Source organism: Calonectris borealis, chromosome 3, assembly GCF_964195595.1.
Source record: "Calonectris borealis chromosome 3, bCalBor7.hap1.2, whole genome shotgun sequence".
Classification (NCBI taxonomy): domain Eukaryota; kingdom Metazoa; phylum Chordata; class Aves; order Procellariiformes; family Procellariidae; genus Calonectris; species Calonectris borealis.
Genome location: NC_134314.1, coordinates 118,077,201 through 118,098,361, shown reverse-complemented (window position 1 = coordinate 118,098,361; position 21,161 = coordinate 118,077,201). Strand labels below are relative to the sequence as shown.

At 42.8% G+C, this 21,161-nt stretch overlaps 1 protein-coding gene across 11 annotated transcripts in view; it reads left to right on the top strand.

Annotated features, from left to right (window-relative positions):
• The first annotated feature begins 278 nt into the window (after window positions 1–278).
• SERTAD2 (SERTA domain containing 2) overlaps window positions 279–21,161 on the top strand; it is an 85,130-nt gene continuing 64,247 nt past the window's right edge. For 3 of the 11 annotated variants that reach the window (XR_012673222.1, XR_012673221.1, XR_012673220.1), the window contains exon 1: window positions 394–2,230. The gene's annotated coding sequence lies outside the window, so the exon portion shown is untranslated. Of the gene's footprint in view, window positions 367–393; window positions 2,231–4,153 lie in introns of those variants that run through there. The other 8 variants (XM_075147625.1, XM_075147623.1, XR_012673219.1 and 5 more) reach the window with 7 other exon arrangements.

The following is a 21,161-nucleotide window of genomic DNA, read 5'->3' as shown; positions in this document are numbered from 1 at the left end:
GGCCGTACTTGTCACGGTGTCACATCCTCCCCGCCGGCTGCGGCCCCAACTTCCCCCCCAGCTCGGCTGCCGCCGCCGCCCGGGGCCACCGCAGCGGCATGGGATAGAGCACAGCCGCCTCAGCGCCTGGCCGCCACCTCCCTCGCGCAGCCCGGCGCCTCGCCGCACGCTCATTTTAAATTAATTTCCCCCCTCCGGTTTAAATTCCTCACCCGTGTGTTCCCCCCCCCACCGCCTCTTCACCCCCCCGCCCCGCGTCCCCTCTTTCTGTAGACACCCCCCCCTGCCGTTTGGCCGCCCCCCGCTCCCCTCAGCGCCTCCCTCAACGGTCCTCAACGGCCCTCGCCGCGGAGCCCCCCGGAGCGGGTGAGTGCCGGGCACGGCCTTCCCGGGCTCGCTCCTTTCTGCCTGCCGGGGCTTGGGGGTGGAGGGGGTGTGGGGTAGAGGGGGAGGTGGCGGGCCGGGGCAGCCCCCGGTTGTCCGGGGAGGCGGCGGGGCGGGCGGGGGGAGCGCGGCGGCGGGCCGGGTGTCTCCGCTGGCTGCCAACTGTTTGAAAGTTGGGGGCATTCGCCTCAAGCGCAGCCTGGCACCGGCCGGGGAGATACTTTCCCCCTCGGACTGGAAAAGAAGGGGGGAAAAAAATTAAAAAAATATAAAAACCCGGCGTCGTTGCCAACTACAAATGTGTGTCATGCTGCCGATGACACATTTGATTGTAATTTTTATTTTATTTTATTTTTTTTCCCCTGGTTGAGACCGTGGTTGAGGCTGTGGCGAAGGTTGACCTGAGGGGCGAAGGGGCTCCCAAAAGCCGCCTGGGTCAAGCGGCGGGCCAGACCCCTCCGGACTGGGCTCCTGCTACTGTCCTTCTTGGAAAACCAGGGAAACCCACCTTTTTTATTTCCAGGTGCACCATCCTCCTCCCCATCCTGTCGTGCCTGGATGTTTCAGTATTACCTGGGCTTGACTTGGCATGGCAGGAAAATGCGTGTCTGTAGGGTGAAGCTGTGGTCCACAGTGGGGAGTTTGGGTGGCTTGGATTGGTATTGGGAGCGCTTAATGTAAAATGGTTATGTCTCTATTTCTTTGCTATTGATTTTTATTTTCTTTTTCCTCCTTAATGTATTTTTAGAAACGTGAATGTGGTGTACGTTCTCATGTGCCGTACGTTCAGAGTAGCTAAAATAAAACAGATACATGGAAAACCCCAGCAAGTACAGCAGCATTTCCATACACAGGGCGTCTGAAGCCTTAGTACTTTGCTGGGTTAAGTTATTAATATTAATTGCTCGATCTTTGTAATTCATATCATATGGAAACTAATTGCTGAATTGAAGGTTTACCAAACCTCACAGCGCTCCAAAACCATCTTTCTCAGACATCTGAAAAATAAATCTACTGAACTTTTGTTAAGGGGAAGGGCCAGCATCATTCTGAGAATCCTCACATTAAGTTTCTTTTTTTAAGGCAAGCAGTCTTGTAAATAAGAAGTAGTAAAGTATGGCTTTAGTCAGTGACTACGTAAGTGTAGTCTTAAGTATGCTTAAGATCAGTAAATTTCTAGAGTAAATGAAGTCTTTAACAAATCTTGTCTTGCTTCTATCTATAAAGAGAGGGAGAGAAAAAAAACCCCAACAACCCTGAGATTGATACCAAATAGAAAATCAGTCCTTATCCCAAGGAGTAACTTGCCCAACGTAACCCAAAAACTTCTTAAATGTCTGTTATTTTGCCTTTATGGGGGGTCCTTGAGCTGTGGTGTCTTAAATCAATACAAAGTGGGCCTGCTTCTCCTCTGGTACTAGTTTAGCACCAGTGTAACTTCATTAACTTTAACGGAGCGGATTTGCATTAATGTGAAAAGTAATCAAGAAACTCATGTTTTCAGAAAGGCCCTTATAGTAGTGACGTGACAAGCTCTGATTCCTTCTCTCATCAGACCCAATTACGCCACCCTTACTCATGCTGAGTGGTACTTTACTGCGCAAGTACTCCCTGCGATGCTTGTATGACTACTTGTGTACTACAGTACCAATCTGGGTGAGGTAGACTGGCGCTTGTTTTTTCATAACTATTTTTTTCCCTTCCCTTGAAATAAGAATATATTGGATAACTATTTTTCTTGTGTTGTGAAGAAAACTTCTGAGGATTAAATGCAAAGCTGCTCTGTTAAGTGACCGTACCAAAAAAACCCTGTTTAAGACTTCTGTGCTACCAGTGAAACAGGCAGGTAAGTTTTCTGTGTGTTTAGCTTTCCCTTGTTGCTATGGAAAGTAGGAAAAAGATTGTTGAAAAATTCATTATCTTGTCCTGAAATTCCTCTATGCCTGAGGGAATCCGTACTTACATGCGGTGTTCAAGTTGGGGTTGGGGTGGTTTTTTTTCTCTTCTCCTCCTTCTCCAGACCCACCCCCCCCCCCCAAACATTCACGTTGCATTGTTTAAATGTTTGCTATTGAAATCACTGGCAGCAGGATCAGGCCCTCGGTTGTTTTTCTTTAAAGCAGTTGATAATGGCTTGGACGTGATGTTGTAGAAAGATAATACTATCTGGTGTGTCCACAGCTCAGATCCACTGTCTTATTACAATCTCAGAAGAAAGCTCCGTGCTAAGCAGCCTGTAAAGAAAATGTCTAACAAAGCAGAACTGTCTTCTGCCTTTATGTTCTTATTTATAAATCTCTTGAAAGTTTGCTTGATATTCTTTCAGAACAAGACACAATTCTTTCATGTTTGTCTCATGTTTTCACTTCCTCGTATGACTGTGTTCATTGCTAAGCTTTTGTGTCACTGATTGAGATGTTATTGTAATTAACATTAATTATGCAAACAAGATTGTTTTTAGAGGCTCTCCAACTCTGTATTGATACTGTCAACTTGTTTGTTGAACAAAAATCCACACATTTCACCATTCTCAGAGGAAATAGATTAGCCGGTTCCCAATTAATATATGTGTGGGAAACCATAGCAAAATTAAGTTATTTTAGCTCAAACAGCACATTGAATCTTGATGGAGATGGTGAATATGGTACAGTTGGATCTGAAATATCAAGGCAGGGTAAACAAGGGGAGCAAGAAAGGGGCCTAGGTACAGCCATTCAGGGAGGGTGTTTACACTGCAGAGTTCCACCACATTCTTTCCAGATAGACAGTACTAGATTAATTGGGCCAAATTCTGCAGTTCCTAATTGAGCAAAACTCTCACTGAAGTATACTGGAGCTGTCTGCTTCGTTGCGGACTGCTGAATTTGTTCGAGAAATGGAGAAAAATGGTAGAGTTTACTTCATTAATTATTTAGGACATTTTGGATTTTAGACTCGGAGAAGATCCCTTCCTTTAGTTTGGTTTAGAAGATGTTCCGGGTTTTTTTTTTTAAAGAAAAACTTATTAAACTATTTTTGAAATATACATTCACTTATAAAATATTCCTTATAACAATGGTAACGTTTTACGATTTTTTTTATAATGTTAATTATAGTGACATTCACAAAAGTCTCTATGTCTGATTCTGAATCACCCCCTTGAAACACTTCTAAGCTGAGGACTTTAGAATCTCTCCCTAGAAATCGTAATTGTTGCAATATTTATATGTTGTATTGTTGTGTACTCTCAGGAAGAAAAAAAAAAAATAGGGGTGGGGAGAAGAGTTTAAATGAGAATTTGTTGTCACGATATCAAATCCGAAAATATATGCAGACTGGCAGATTATTCCCTGTCTTAGAAATTAAGTCTCTCTAATTTCCCATTTAAATAAGCAAAATTTGGTTTGCAGTTTGCTTTGGGTAATGAAAGAGAGGTTTTTTGTTTCTACTTTTGGTGCAGTGGTCCTCTGGAAAGTTAGAAACAGCGCCCTGGGGCTCAGCGAAGTGGAGGGTGTATAATTATATGGGAAGACTCCATAGCATCAGTGAATTAGCATTAGCAGCTAAGTGAGTTTGTTAAGCTGTAGAGATGGTATTATGGAAATCAATAAAATGCTGATTTCTTCTTCTTATTGCAGATTCCATGTTAAAAGGAAAAGATGCTATTTGTTTGTCTGCCTTTCATGTAGGCTTGCCAAACCATTAGTTGATTTGGAAAGGCAGGTTTTTCAGTTCAGACAATAAGTAGTCAGATTTTTTTTTTTAACTCTTTTAAATCTTTATTTATTAGATTGTCTTCCAGAAATCACACTAACATCCTGGCCTGCGAGTGGCTTCAAGTGTGTCTGTTTGTCAGCTGAGGCAAGAGTGAAGGTCACTTATTTTTCTTATGACATGTTGGTGTGGCATTGTTTGTTGTAGCGCAAATGCTATATGTTCCTGACATTCCTGTTTCTGCTTTAAATTAAATTATCTCAAGTATTTGGAGAGTTCTGATGAGATGTACTGAAATCCATGGTAAAAATAAAAGAGAATAGTGACCTTAACTGTTTTCAGAGATGTGAGTCAGGAGGGCTGATATTTAATCACTGTAAGATCTGTAATATGCATTGGCCTTTATTTCTTTGTCTAAAAGCTTCTCCTGCTTTTATACCAGAAAGACAAGTAACCAGATCATTCATCACATTAAGCGCTTACAGAGAAATGACAGATCGACAGCCTTATGTTGAGCATTGTGTAACATGTATGATGCATTAAGTTCTGATGATCTATATAAAACATTTTAATTGGAAGGAACAGCAAATGAGAATGGCTGTCTTCTAATCCAAGAACTTTATGTTATTTTTTTTCTTCTTCCTGATTGAAATTAAACTTAAGTTCATAATCAAATGATTTTATTTTAAAGTATCTGTATGCTATGACCCTTGATAAAATACTCTGAAACATTTTACTCAAGCTAAGATACACTAAGGGTTTTGGGGAAAACCGGGAAACCTGGCTGCCTTAGTGGTGGATAGCATAACTGATGGTAAACCGGTGGACTTTATGGAACATGGAAGGTCCAACTCAGCAGCTTCCTCAGGGACACTGCGGCAAGCATCTGTTTTGTGGCATGTGAGCAGCGTATGTACAGAGTTCAGAAATCGTGAGGCGTGCGGAGCATGTTCTTGTACGAATAGAAACAGTTCAAAATGCCGGATTTATGATGCAGGCAACAGTAAAGGTCAGCAACTTGGAAAATTAATAATATGGTTCGTGTTGACATTTCATGGGAATTCTGATGGGGGCGTGGTTCCAGCGAATGTAAACTTGCCGGTCCGGCCACACAGATAAAATAGGCAGCCTTCCTCTTACCTCTTTGGTAACCTAAACCTTTTTACTGAGAAACTGGCAACATTATGTTTATATTCTCCCTATGCTTTATTGTTTCTGCTAATCTCTAATTAAATAGAGCCAGTGAGGGCCAGCATGGTGCTTTTAGTGCTCAAGTACAGCTTAGAAATGACACTCCGCTTTCTAACGATTATGAGCAGGTGAAGTCACAGGAAGGGCGGGGGAGTTGGAGTAACATAGCATGCAAGTAAATTCCTGATTCTCTAAAATATTTGCCTGAAGTACTGATCCACAGTACTTCATATCTCTGGCATTGCCATGGGTGTCCAGTTAAGGACAGTTTAAGAACAGAGAAATGAAAAAAAAACAGGGATGAAGAGGTCTCCGCTGAACTTGAACAAAACCTTTTTAGCTCCTACCGTGTGAAATAGGGAGGAAGGTCCCAAGAAATAATGAGGATAAAGTGTTTCATAACTGCAAAATTACAGTACTGATGGTGACTCTGAAAAAGTAGCTTTTAGGTAGAGAAGGAATTGTAGTCACTTTGCTGTCTTTTCATAAGCTGTTGCTAATGTGGTTAAAGCATTAGTTCTGAGAACAGGTGCATTGAGAGCTTGGATTCTTCCTCTTTAAAAATTAAAAGTCTATATTCATATATTTGCTGTGGGGCAAAGTAAAATACTGCTTGTTGATTATCCAAGTTGAACATTCTCATTAAAAAAAAAAATAGGCACCTTGTTTTTTGTTGAAATGAAGTCAGCTATTCCTGTGGATGCCTTTTTCACTTTTGGTTATCTTTTTTTGGTTTCCTTTCTTCTAAGTATCTTTTCATTGTCTGCTTTCCTTCTTTCTGTCCTACTGAATTCCTTTTCTGTCGTCGTTTTTGATTCCCTCCACTTGTTTCCAGTCAATTTTTTTTCCCATTTGTTGTTGTTCTTTCTAGTCTTAATCATCTACCAGTGTTGCTGCTTGCTTATAGAATCACATTAACAGCTCCGAATAACACTTCTCTACGCAGGGTACAAATAAATAGCAACCGATCCTTCCTTAAAAAGCTTACAGTGGGAATGTGAAATCTGGGGGACTGGCATCCAGCTCCTGTTTTTTGTGGCCCACACTTCTTGGTTTTGGTATGGAGAGCGGTTGTGCTGCTGTCATGCAGTGCTAAGGCACATGTTGAAGTATGGGTTGCCAGTAATAATTAGTGTCCTCTGCCCTTGGCAAGGAAAAGGTTCACCACTGCTGACCCATAGTCCAAAAGGAAAACGTGAAGGGAGAGCCTGTTGGAGGTGTGACATGAGTTGGTGCAGTCATCCAGAAGGAGTCAGGACCACAGCCAGGAATAATACCCAGGTGTCACCAGCTTCAGACACATGCCCTGTGCTGTAGCAAAGCAGGTTTTTTGCTCCTTTTGTGCTTTGTGGAGCTCAGTTCTATTTATTTTTTTGGTTCTTCTGCTTCTATTTATCTGTCTTCTCTGTTTTAGTCTTTTCTTGTCTTTAATATGTCATGGCTACTAATGACCTCTCAGACTGCATCGCAGGGATGTTATTAAGACTTAGTGGGTTTTCTGTCATCCTGTGCTGGAATATTTGGCCATTGCCAAAGAAATCGAGGTCAGAATCAGGGCCTCTTGAGTACCATGCACCAAAAAGTATGTATGTATGTGTTGAAGGTACCAAAATACTCTTTAAAAAAAAAAAAAACAAACCACCAAACAAGACTTACGAAGTTAGAAAAGCTAATATTTGGTTTGTGATGCAATGTGAGAACGAAGGTATAAAATGAGATAGTTTTTCTCTGGTGATGTAAAGGTAAAAGGTGCAGCCTTTTTAAAAGAACCTTTAAACTATTAAACCTTTTTAAAGGAACACACCAATCCTTTGCTGAACCTGCTAATTTGAAGGTTTTGGAAGGTAAGCGGCCCTCCTTCCTGTGAGAGGGAACATATCTGATAGTAAAGTTTCTAAACAGAGCTGAAGCCTCTATCTCGTTGCCTGATATCAAGTGAAAGAGGTAGCAGCCAGATATGCAGTGGGAAAATGCTCAGGAATAGGGCATCCTTCCAGCATTCAGCCAACGCAAGGAGGCTGTTTTAACTGCCCTTTGATTTGGAATAGTTTTAATTTATTCCCTGTTTTCAGGTATTTCAGTGCAAATTCTAGGGAAAGGCCGTTTCTGTCTTTTCAGATTGGCAGATTTTTGTGGCATTCCTACCTTAGAACATCCAAAAGAGAGGGGGGGATATCTCAGGTATAGCCGCCTGCTCTCCCCCCTGCCATGTTCAAAATGAGATAGTCTTCCCTTGTTCAGAATAAAAGCTGTGATAATCCATTTCCTTTGCTGTGATAATCCATTGCCCAAATGTCCTGGTAGCATAATTTGATTGTGGTGTTTGGACAGCTATCGTATCACTCCTACAAAACAACGTTTGAAATGTTACAATCCAAGAAATCCAGAGTTAAAGTGCTTACAGCAGTGACTAATTGCATGCTAGTGAGTATTACTGTATCTTTCTGATTTACGTCCCTCATTGGCCAAGACAGACTTGTAGATGAGTTCTTAACATATTATTTAACAAGATGGTAGTGCTCTGTGTTTAAATTGCTTGTTGTGTTTTTTTAATTCTCCCTCCCCAGTGTGGGGTTCAGACCTCCTTATTATTTTTACGGGAAGGCCACAGATCCAGATTCTTTCTGGAGCTGTTGCAGCATGAGTGAACAAACTGCGTAGGGCTTCTTTCAAGAGCTATGGAAGTAGTCTGTGCTCCTTACCCAAGAAAAGTTAAGAATCCTTATTATTTCTGGGGCTTTTCTGTGTTTTTTTGGTTTTTTTTTTAATTCTTTTTCCTTTTCCTTTCTTCCCCACTTGAACCCTGATTCTGAAGGAGCTAGAGCAATTACCCAGCCTATTTTACATCTTCCCATTCAGAAGAGGGTGGGGTGGGAAAGAAGGTTTGCATTGGACTGCAGATGTTCTTTCTAGCCCCTTCACCACCCCAAGTCACATTTCTTCAATCTGAAAAGCAGCAGAGGAAAAATTCCTGCTTGAACACTTTTTCCTGGCTTTACTGAGAGATTAAGGAAAAATCCTTCTTTTACAAAGAGAGGAAGTAGCGCAGGTGAATGCATCTAGCACCCTTTAGGAAAGGGTGACCACCGTGGGGGTGCTGCTAAGAAGGGTTGCCAAATCCTCCCAGACTCTGCACCAGGCTATTGTGAAAGGCTCCTGTGAAATGAAGAAGCTATATAGCCAGTGTGTGCATGCGTGTTTCTGAAGGTTATGCTGGATTTCTGCCATGCCACAAAACTGATTAGAATAATTTATAATAAAAAGTGGGGCATGGATTTCAGAAATGGATAACGTGATGAGGGAAGGAGGGAAGTGGGTGGCAGGGAAGACAAATAGGAAGGTTTTCCTGGTCAGTGGATGTACCCCAAAGTGTAGATTTTCTACCACTGTCTGTAGGAAGAACCTACCGCTTTCGCTTTTGTTGTCAGAGATGACTGCCATATGCTTGGCTTAATATACATATTGCGTGCTTATACATTGCTGTTTATTTATTTACTTGCAGTAGGACTCAGGATATTCCAGGTACTTTCCAGGTGCTGACGGATAATCTCTGCTCCAAGGACTTCACAAATGTGAGAGAGGCCAGAGGAAAGTAAATAGGTGGGAATTTACAGGTTAGTACTGAGAAACAGAATGAGATTCACAGGACGCAGGGCCCTTGAAAGGAGTGTGAGTGTGTGGCAAAGGTGCTGTGCAGGTGAGGTGGAGAGGAGGATACATGCAGTGGCCTCCATCAAAGAAACGGGCACCATGCAGACAAGTGCTCTGACCGCGGAGCCTTCTGTCTATTCTGTATTTATCAGCCATCTAAGCCTAGTAAATGTGTGCGTTTTGGTCCCTGATGTGTCTGGAAGGAAAAGAGATCCTTTGCTTTGCTTCTGCATTACAAGTCAGTCCTTGGTCAGTTTAGCGCTCCTGACACCTGATCCGTCTCTTGGACACTTTCCCCTGTATTTGTCATTGTGCGATGTGACAGCTGTGTAAGTGGAGTTATTCTGTCATGTTCTGTGCAGAGAAATGCTGTGAAAATGAGAAAGCAGGGGAATGAGGCACGTGAGGTGTGTGCATGCGACATGAGGCTTGGCAAGGCCGGTGAGAAGTAGCATTGGGGTTTTGCACATGCATTCCTTGGGGCACAAAGTGTCATCATCTTCAATTCAATTTTTGCTGCGATTAAGGCCCCTGAGCATGTCTGTAACACAAAACAGAAAACAAAGAAAATGTTTTCTCTTCAGCCGTCATTCTAGCATTGCTTATGTGCGTATGAATCATTCCTCCTCCATCTGGAAGGATGAGATGCAGAGCTCTTTTCTAAGGAGGTATCTAACGTACATCTTCATAGCAGCCAGCAATTGGCATGACAAAAGGGTTACAGCTAGTGGCTGGCACTTTTCCCATCCATCTTGCCACTGGAAACATAATGCTTTTGCAATGTGCTTGTTCTTCAGGCACCAGCGTGCAGAGCCAGTCCTCGGGACATGCAAACAGAGCAGTTGCATGTTGTTCGCTTTTGTTTGTGGTGCCTCCTCAGTGGCCCAAGAACTGGGAAGTGGGAGTAACAACGATGAACTGGTTTTCTTTATTCGAGTGTGACATGGAGTGGATGGGAACAGTGGGGTACTCGTGGAACATCCCCAGGTGTGGGAAGATGAGCAGCAAGGCATCTGGTACTGCCAGTGTAACATTAAGTGTGGGAGAAGACCTTGTTTTGCTTCTAACCCTGTATGCTTTGCACAGGACAAGGCAAAACTTAGTAGTATTGAATGCACAAGGAAAAAAGTCTGATTTTAAAAAATGTCATACGTTGTTCATGTAAACTGACTACCTTGTATATATTCTGTCCTTCACTTGATTTGCAAGAAGACCAAAGCCCTGACTCAATTAACTTAGTCTCAGGTGTTCCTGTGATGTCAAGAAACAATTTCATTGCCCATCTTTTTATAGAGGGGTGTTTAATGTGGTGTCAGAATGGGCAGTAGAAAGAAGGGCCCCTTAATTTCAGTACTCTGCTTTAACAAATCTATTGTTATCTTTCTCTGTTGCTGAGCATGACTGGAAATGTCCTCCTCATCTTGCAGCAGTGACCAGCTCAATATGCAGTTTAAACCTAGATGTAGAAGCTGGATGTTCTTCTGCTGAAGCTCCTTGAGGCACTTTTGAAACTCATGCCCATGGGATTGGACATGTCTTTGCTGCTTCCTTCTTTTGAAGGATGGTTGGAGATGAGGTAGAGGAGAGTCCAGGATACGCTGCCTTTGGTGCATTTAATGAGCTAGTGTTTGGACCAGTTGTTCTCAGAGCTGGGACCAGTGGCTCTTTCTCCCTGGGGAGTGCCTGTGCAAACAGGAAGAGCCTCTCTGCTCCCCATTCCTGCTCTGCATTTTAACCAGTGTCTGTTCTGCAAGGCAGGCTTGTTTCTGGTGCAGGAGCTGAGAGTCATCTCTCCATCTCGCAAAGGATAGTCTGAAGGTTGCAGGACACTGCTCCTACAAGGCCTCAGCCAATTTGGGTTGGGGTGGGAATGGCAGGGAGGAAATCATCAGTCTGCCTCACCTGAGGGAGCTAAGTCCTGCTCTGCTGCATGGAGGATACGGACTTGTGGCCACTGCTGCTAGTGCCTTGTATACAAGGTGAGGAACTTTGGCTTTTTGAAGGACAGATTCCTGTCTTAGTGCATGGATGGAGGAACCTCCTTTCTGCTTCTTTGTGATGGGTGGGTTTAAGATGCACCCGTGTTCTTAACATCTCTTATTAGCTGAGTAGATAGCGACATGCTGAGCTCAGGGGTGTGAAGTACTGGCCTGTTCCCTAGTGTACTTTGGGTTGGGGGAGAGGGAGATGGCTGATGAGGTCTGTAGGCTTTCTGCAGCAGAGTTCCTGTTCTGAGGTGAGAACAGCTTGTGCCCCTTTCCTTCGGAGCTGTTGTGACTTGCAGGCAGGGACTGTGAAATCCTCCTGCGCCACTGAAGCTAAATGCTGCATGAGAGAGACTGTATCTGTCTGCTCCCTCCCAAAGTGCTTTTAGGAGGACGCTCCAGAGCTGGGATGTGAAACGGTGTCGTAGAAAGCCACTCTGCCCTGGAGAGTGAAACGCTTCTGCATATTAGGGCTCAGTGCTGGACTTTGTATGTGGTGAGAGCTTTTCTTTATTATGTCTCAAGCTTCTGCTTTTATCTTTCCTCTGATACATAATAGCCTGGAGAAGACCCTTCAGGCAGGGGTGCTTTGTTACTTTCTTTAGCTTTGTGATTGCTGTTTATACTATAGTGTAATAAACACAATTAGCATTTCTGGCTTATTTCAGGGTGTGTGCTTGCATGTGAAAAAGATTTAGATACATTAACTCTACCATCTTTCTTACCTGTGCCTGAGATATTATCTGCTTATGATCTTTCTTGATATATAACAGCTATGGAAAGGAAATAACACTCCTTATGCTCTTGGAAACATTTCAGTAACTTGACTTCGGTAAGCAGTATAGTGGTAAATAGGGATGAGGGGTGATACGTACAGTGTCTTGCTTTGAAAACTGGCTTCTGGATCCTGCAGAGCATGGTCAGCAGGTGGAGGTTGTTCACATTGCACACTTCACCTGCAGTGCCCAGTTGCAACATGCTCCATGTACATAACTTCATCTCTGCTTTTCTTTATGTGACAGGTCAGAGTTCAAAGTCTGGGGACCCCCGAGGCAGAAGAATTGTGTTGCTGTGTGTTTGTATGTGTACACTCCGAAGGTGTATTTTCTCCTGTAACATGTTCAGTATCTTCCAGCCCGAGTCAGCTGTGGGTATTTCCACTTACTGAGAGACTGAAGACCAGGTTCTCATGGCCTAAGGCTCTGTGCTTGAAGGCCAGGAGTCAACTGGAAGGAAATAAAAGATACAGGGACTTAGGTGAAATTTAGGGCATGTGAATCTGGCTGCTCCTCTCCTGTGATACCAGTGTGCCATAAGCATCTAATGTAGCAAGCTAGTAGTGAACAGGCAGGGCCAATGACCGTATTTTCACTTTCCAAAGTGTTTCTAAGACATACCGAACTGAACTCCCCACCTCTAACCCAGGTCCAATTTGAATTCTCAAGCCAATCCCATCAGTGTTAGGCAGAGCAAAGAACCCGATCCAAGCAAGGCTACTTATTCCTGGAAAGGTCCTGACATCTCACAGCATTTACCTTCTGGAGGGTAACTGGATGGGTGGGGGAGGAGCCTGGAGCTGTGCTGGTGCATGTGTTGTTTTCTGGCTGTGGGGTTTTTTGTTTTTTGTTGTTGTTTTTGTGGGTTCTTTTGGTTTTCCCTCTTACAAAGTTTGAAAGCTTGCATTGCACCCATGGCCTAGAAGGACTAGGCAATGCTCTGTTACCCGTCAGCACCAGATAGATCTGGTGTTGAATGAGGGAGATTCTTGGGCTCTCAGACAAGGGATGCTGAGGGTGCTTTGCAGCATTCCCAGTGTCCTCGGCTGTGGGGGAACTGAGCCCTCCCAGGCTTGCTTGTGGCCATAAAAAGTGTGATCTCTCACTATGTTGGCCCTGGTAATCTCTGACTATCAATCATCCTCTTCTCATTTGGAAGAACTTTGACTTAATAATAATGAGAGATACATCAGCTTGAGTAATTTCTGTTTGAAGATATTAAGCTCTGTGAATACTGAAGAATATCGTATCCTAAGCTTTTGAGCAGTTCTGACTGTAATGCAGTGCTGTTCTTGGAATGATTTGTTTCAACTATAGGGCCAGTTTAAATAGAGCTATTTAAGTATATGTTGCTGTTCCTCATACATCAAAAAGTGAAGTTCAGTGAATAATGAGTTATCATGGGGCACCACAATGAGATAAGAACTCATCGTAGCTTTGCAATAAATGGCAATGTTATTAAAGGAAAAAAGACTTTTTGTCTATAAGCTTAATTGGAAAAGCCAGAAATCTTGTGTGGAGAGTTTTAGCATGCTGACTAACTGGAATATACTGTAATAAGAGCAAATTTCTGTGTGCAGAGGGTGTCCAAGATTTTGATTGCTGCATGAGCCACATGGCTGTGGGATATTTTCCTATGTGTGCCTTTTATGTAGATAAGTGACAGTACCTGATTTCTGGTCCTGGAGGGGAAATGTAGTACCTTATTATTGAACAGCTTTCCAAGATGCAGCAGTTGTCATTAAAACTTGCAGTGGACAATGGAGCTGTATTTGGCAGGTGTGGACTTTTTTTTTTAAACTTATAATGGCAATGACTTGCAGTTATGTCATGCTGTAGTTTTAAACTGTGCAAGGCGGTTTGACTCGTTTATGTTCTCATTCAGGTCTTTAATGTGCACACAGAAGAAGCTGGTTTCTGGGATTGCCGATCATACGGGTTGGAGGTGGGGATGACCAGCCCTGGTGTACAGGGGTATTAGGGATTCGCTTTTTCACTGAGTTTTGTAACAAAGCCACTACGCTCGAATTTCCCTGTCTGCAGAATATGGGTCCATCCTACAGTTTATAAAGAATTTTAAGAGGAATGATGTGCAAGTCCATGCCACTTTTCTTCCCTTTGTGGTGCTTACTTTAACTTATTGCTTTTAGTAAGTAGAATCATTGTACCGCTGTGGTCTCGGTGATAGTTAGCAGGACACCGCGATCTGCCCATCTGCAACAGCTCTGCTGGAAAGGTCTAATCTGCAGGAGCCCTTGTTTGCTCTTAAGGATGAAATGCAATTGAGCATCTGGTGAAGTCTGCTCTATGGTAGAAATTAACTATAAATATATACCTGGGGATTTTTTTAATCATTAGGCTTAAATTGATTATTTCCTACTGGTTGTAGGACTCCTAAAAACTGCTTTTTCTCCTTCCATAAGAAAAATATCAGTTTGGTGGGCAAATGCTATGCTATGGGTAAGATGTGGCAACAATAATGCATGAGGAGCGGTGTGAGGAAGAAGACAGCTTCCTGCTCTGCGTTGTTTCTGATTTTTTTTTTTTTCCTTCCTAATTACGTGGAGTTGAAAGAATGAGCTGGTAGGTTATGAATGTTGCCATCCCATAATAAGAATTGTGGTCATGGGTGCCATGCAAGCATGAAGCGTCAAGAGACTGTGATGTGTTTTGAGGACAGACCAGGAATAATTCAGGCCTGCACATGGCTTTCTCAGGTAGAAGGTAAGCTAAGGGAATGTCTACAAAGCTAGTGCCCAAAGCTGGAATTGTGCTCCCTGTTCCAGTTAAACCAATACATAAACAAACCAGCTCACTTGATGTTCCCATTAATTTGGACTGCTTACCTTTCCAGTTTTTCCAGCTTGTGATTTGAGCAGAATGAGCCAGTAGGAAAAATGACAGTCTGGAACTGGCTTGACTTGTCTCTGTCTCTCCCCAGAAAGCCAGTTTCTTTTCTACCACCAATATAGGGACTGGCTCCACAGCTATTGTTCAGGACACCTGAGACTCCACAGCAAAATCATCTGCCACTGCCTACAAAAGGGACAGCAAAGGAAAACTTGCAATCCTTTGCCAGCTCCTTCTGCGCCTCTCTACCTACTAAGGCTTTTCTCCACTGTACAAATGGTGTAGCAGCTGTGGCTTGAAAATCACTGGGGCTTTCCCCTCTCCCTGGGGTATTTAATTGTATCCAGCCCTGGCACCTTTACAAGCACAGGCAGCAGAAGCTGTGTGTGGGGCCAGTGTCATGTCTGTGCCGAGCGCGCTGCTTCTGACAGCCGTGTTCTGCCTGTGTCTCCTTCCAACATGGCCACAGCGCATGAAGCGGGCTGGCCCATGGAAAGACAAGTTGTACTGTTGTTCTGACTTGAGGCCTTCAGGCCTGCGATGACCTTGAGCCTCTTATCCCTGAAGATACTAGGGAGTAACGCGAATAAAAGCCTTTCCTTTTTAATGGAGAACGAAACACTTGTGTTACTGAGGGATCTCTGGGACTGGTTGGAGTGGGTTTTCCCACTGTATGTGTGAGAGAGGTAGGGAGAAGGAGACTGCGTACTCAGTACAATGTTTAATTCGATTGTGTAACTCCACCGCAGCATGCTCATGACGTGTGTTTCTGACTTAACTAAGAACCACTGAAGGTGCAAAGCCCCTCCGTGTCCTCCCTGTTCCAGGAAGTCCTAACAAGCTTCTGGCTAAACAGTCAACAAGTCCACAGAGTCCCTTCAGTGTTTTGATGCCTGTGGAAAGAGAATTTGGCAGTGGGAGTAATTTTCTGGCTTGTGTTGCTGACTGCGACAAAAAAAAAGTCTGCTTTCTTGACCTGGAACGATGCCGAGGCTGTGTGCAGGCTGGAGAATGCAGCCAGTGGTCTTTCCCTCGTGCCTTGGGTCTTTTGAAAGAGATTTCTTTGATATCAAAGTAGACCCTAACCTTCCATGGGATCTCCTGATTGAATTCAGAGGTCCGTAGCTGAGATCTGAGGCCTGCCGCCTCCTCAGGCTCACTTTGCTATCAATTTTTGTATAGCTGTCCATGGGGCACTAGTATAGACTTCGATGTACTGTATTCTCAACCATCACTAAAGGCTCCATGCTTTTGTATGCTCCCTCTGCGTGCTGGGTTTGACTGGTATAGAGTTAATTTTCTTCATAGTAGCAAAGAAAAATAAGGAATTCATTCACTACTTCCCATCAGCAGGCAGGTGTTCAGCCACCTCCAGGAAGGCAGGGCTCCGTCACGCGTAACCGTTACTTGGGAAGACAAACGCCATCACTCCGAACGTCCCCCCCTTCCTTCTTCCCCCAGCTTTATATGCTGAGCATGACGTCATATGGTGTGGGATACCCCTTTGGTCAGCTGAGGTCAGGTGTCCCGGCTGTGTCCCCTCCCAAATTCTCGTGCACCCCCAGCCTGCTTGCTGGTGGGGTGGGGTGAGGAGCAGAAAAGGCCTTGACTCTGTGTAAGCCCTGCTCAGCAGTAACGAAAACATCCCTGTGTTATCAACACTGTTTTCAGCACAAATCCAAAACATAACCCCATATTAGCTACTATGAAGAAAATTAACTCTACCCCAGCCAAAACCAGCACACTGTGTATCAGTGGATACAGCTGCTATGCTCACCTACCGAAAGTGTTTCTTTTGTTTCCTTGATATTGCTAGAAGCCATTGGCAAGTATGTTCTGCCAGACAAAATAAAACGAAACCGTGAATCTCAAAAACTTGGAATCTCGAAGAAGACCAAGTAGGGGAATTGTATCTTTGGCAGCACCAAGGCCCTCTGACACAAAAGATCACAGCAGCAATCCATGTATCTTGAGACTTTGGAGATCAGGGGCAGGCTTTCTCTTCTTATACTGAAGGTTGCCAACCTCTGACTATAATGTTCACACGTCGTACAGGGATGGGTTTTTTGTTTGCTGCTGGCTTGCCTTTTAGTCTTGTGTGTGCACGAAGAGGAGGGAATAGCGTGTGAGGTGGCAAGAGGCAGGAAACAATCTCCTACATGTGCATCTAAGGGACTGATGTTCAATGACTGGAGTTGGGAGTAAACCACGTCTTAGACCAGGAAAAAAAACCTGAGTAAATGAAGCTGCTGGAATTGTTTAATGTGTGGAACAAAGCCTGGCAGAGGAGATGCTGGCTGCAGCGCTGCACATCTTCCTGGCCTGGGCGATGTTGTATCGGGGAATTGGAGAGGCTGAAATCCTCTGGTTCTGAATCTGGCATATGTGATAATTGAGATTTACCATAGGCTCCAGTGGGAGAAATGGAGAGGATTGCAAACTCCCAGAAGGTTGTTTGAATGCTGTGTGTACTTGTGTTGAGGAATACCATCTGGGAAAGGGGTATTCCTCCTTCTTTAGAAGGAACTAGAGATCAGCTGAGACAATTTGCTCTAGCATTACATAGTAGTGTAAAACTCAGTCATGGGATTTTTATTTTTGAATAGTTAGCAAATTGGGAAGCCGTGATAGAAATTATTAGAGCAGTGATTAAGTGTGTTGCTTTTGATTTTGTGGCTGAACCAAAAATGTGGGTTGCTTTGAACTAAAAGATGAAAAATTTCTTTTACTAACATGAAAAATTCAGATTTTGGGTAATCCTAAAACCAAATATTTTGGATTGTCTAAACTCCTTTAGGTTAAAGAGTAAGTGATTGAAAACAGTTTTTTAGTTTTAGGGAAACAGGAATCTTAAGGGCTGTTCATTAAATTCAGATTGATTTCAGTCCCCCTGAATCCACATTTTGCTGAACATAACATGGGACAGATTCAGCTGCAGAGGGAGAGGGAGCTGTAGTCCCCCCAGCTGCTCACTACACTAGCAGCTAGAATCTCCCCTGCATCATGGGGGTGTAATCACAACTGTTCAGCTCTCTTATTCAGAGCAGTGCTGTGCATGCCCTTGGAATAGTTCTCCAGACCAAAAAACTTCCCAGCATTTATAACAGACAGATAAAACTGAAAGTCAGCCACAGTGAGAAATAGAGCTGTTTTTTTTTTTTTTCTAAAGAGCAGTGTGCATGTGGAAGGCAAGTGAAAATGATTCCCTAATGAAAAAGCAGTAAAAGAGCTGAAGAGCACAGCTAAACAAAGGTCAAACCATGTAGACTGAATGCAGACAGAGGCTAAACCTATTTGCAATACATACAGAGAGTGCAGTATAAAATGAAGATGGTCAGCCCAAGGAATATTACCATGTGTATATATGTAGATAATATATGCAATCATACATTCTGAAAGCCTGTCATCAGAACAAATTGCAAAGCATAGAATGCGCACAGGAGTTCAAAAGGATGTAGCTGGAGAACATAATACCAAGATCACCACAGAAACAGTGTTCCTTGGGGGTCACTTTGTTTAAAGCAACCCTTTAAGGCTCTACAATGCATTGGCAAGCAAATTCACAGAAAGTGAATTTCCAGATAGGTGCTGGAGCTAGGTACAGTGAAATTTCAAGTGCATGAATGCAAAAAGGATTAGTGCCAGCCTTATAAAAGAAAAAAAAAAAAAAAGCTCCTTCAGATTCACCTGCTGGACACAAGCTCAGCCCATGTGGCAAAGCCTGTGTTGGCATGTCTATATAAAGTTCGATACTATTCAGTAGTGCTTTGCTATGGAACAGAAAGTCTCATGAGCCTTATTGGAAACACTCTGCAAACGCAGTTTTACAGATGTATGTGCTGAGTAATGTTTTTAAAGAATACAAGAGGCATTTCAAGGAAGAGTGGATTAAGGAAGTTGTGTGTGATACTGATACAGGTCCTTGCATCCCAACAGTGTGTGTGTGATCCATGCTGCGTCCCCCTTGTCCCTGAATCATGAAGCAAAAGGTGAAAGTGTTAAAAATAAGTGTTGCTGATTCAACAGTTATTGACCAAGTTATTAGCGTATGGTTCTGGTTTAAAGAAATAAATGCTATTTTGAACTGTTGTCTGTATACAGAAGGTCTAAATGAGGCCACCTTGAGAACTCTTTACCCCAGTGTGGTTACATGAGGAAGGTACAGAGATGAGAAGACTTCCAAAAGAGGAAATCATGTCTAGACTTCAAAATGCCAGTTCTCAGTTTTGTTTTAGGTGGTGATATCCTGTCTGGTATCTTTGAGCCTGTATGGAGGAGAAGTAATTGACTGAGAGAAGGAAACAGTCAGTAACATAAGGAGATGCCATGTATAATTTCAGAGTAAAAGTTCCCAAACTTTCATATTGAAAATTGTCACCAGCCCTCAAAATTTGTCAGAGACTAGAAAGGCAGCATCTATTTTATTTGTGTGTATTTACATCTGATAGTGTATCAATTTAATACCTCTGGCCAGCAGCGATGGAAAGTGTTCTTGTGAAGGCGGTCTGCAAGGTCTTGACTAACTTGCACACTGTAGCCAACGTACCTTCTTTATACGTTTTATGTTAAAGGTTAAATATTTTGGCTGCTTTGATGTTTTAGCTGTCTTGGGGTTGGGATGGATGTGCTGATTCCCAGCTTTTTTTTTTAATAAGTGACTTGATAAACATAAATATGTTTATCAAGAACATTGGACCTAAGGAGTTAAGTTCATTATTTCTGGTAGTTCACATTAAGTTCCCCCAGTTTTGCATATATTCTGTGTGTACTGTGCCACTTATGTTGGGGGAGGTGTGTGGGTGTCTCAAACTCAGTAGTTCCCTAAATGAGGAGGAAAACAATTATTTATGTTGTTTGTGGTTAACCTACAGAGCAGTATTAATGGTCTGTAAAACCTCTTCAGATAGTTGACTCAATAGAAACTTTTGAGAAACTATTTAAACTTGAAAGAGAAGTTCCATGAGAAGATGGGATAACATGGAGTTAAAATCATCAGGAGAGCGAGTTGGTGTGTATATGAAGATCTTCTTGTGATGCATTTGTGGGAAGTAAGAAGGCAGAGGAGTGTGTATTTAAGAAGCAGCCATTAAGTGGAACCAAAAATCTTCAGTACCATTACTTCTTTCACTCAGTGGTGGTCCATGCTTGGATGCAAATACTGGAAACTTCACTTGAGGTGCAAATAATTGCATTTTGTATTCCTCAAATTCAAATATGCTGGAGTGTTTTTCCAGGAAGAAATGATAGTGTAACACTTAAAACTTCAAATGGATCCTTACAGCCATCGAGATAATTATATTTGTGATGTGTAAAAGTTGTGCTTGAAAACAGGACTTGATGCTGTCATGTATCTTCTGTCCCTTCCCATCTGCACACATTCACTCACAAATAAAATCTGCCCCTTTACAGTGGATAATGTAAGAGAACAAATGTTACGAAAAAAGTCAGACTTGGTTGGATTTCTTTTTTTTTTTCCTCTGGACTATGAATATGTTTTAGCATATCTTCATATAGCAAATTTTAATTAAGTAATTTTACTTAATGCTGACCTGGGGCTTTCCGAGCCTTAGAAGAGGAAGGCAATGCAGTTACTCTGAAAACTTAAATAGTCCTAGTAAAACTTAGCTGTTTCTTCTATGCTGTCAAGTATTCAAATTTTCACCTCAGTCCTTTTATTGATGGGCAGGCATTGTTTTTTTAATTATTTAATTGTGTAAGCTTCTTTGTAGGGATTTTAGGGGTATCCCAAGCTTTCTTCTACTCCATTATGTTTTCATGATTATTTTCATCCATGCTGTGATAGTTCTTGCAAGAAAACTGTCAGAGTTTCCCTTTCTCTCCTTTGCAATTTCTCAGAGAAGATGGAGTGTTGCATTTTTTTGTTGTTTTTACTTCTGGTATCGCAGTGGAAAATAAAAGCAAGTCTCTTTTCCCCCACATTTGTGTGTGCCCACAAATAGACACGCATGCACACTCTTTCTCTCCCACATGTGCACATGCATGCAAACACACACAAGGAGTTTGTTCTTGCTTGTGCACAGCCAAAAGAGGCCGGACACGGCTGTCTTCAGCTCAGTGGAAATTGGCACCGTCCCATCTCCAGTAAACAACAGCCTGACGTCAGCTCACGCAGCGGTGATAGCAGTATAACTTGAGAGATTTTTCAACTGGCCAAGCTGTTGAAAGGCTATCGCTGGGTTTGATAATCTCTGGCTGCACTTGAGAGAAATTGGTGCAAAGGTGGGGGGAGGAATGGTTGGTTAATGACAGAAATAATAGAGCAATTCCTGATAACTTCATGTGGGGTGGAGAGGTGATTTTTAAGTCTTGCACTGAAGGGTATTTTGATTCCCACCTCGGTGGCTGCAGTCGTTCTCTCCAGTGTTATTCCAGGTTCTGAAATCCTGGCTGCTCTGTAGAATTCACATTCGTTCTGTGTTGGAAGTCGGAGAACAAATAAAGTGCCGTATAACAGTCAATCAAGCAGATGATGAAATTTGACTTTTCTATTGTGTTGAATTAAGCACTTTCATTATGATTATAATTCCTGATGTTTGCTTTATTCAGTTGTAGATATAGTTCAAAGAATTGAGCCTGGCGATGCTAAGATTTTTACTAGTTTCTGTGTATT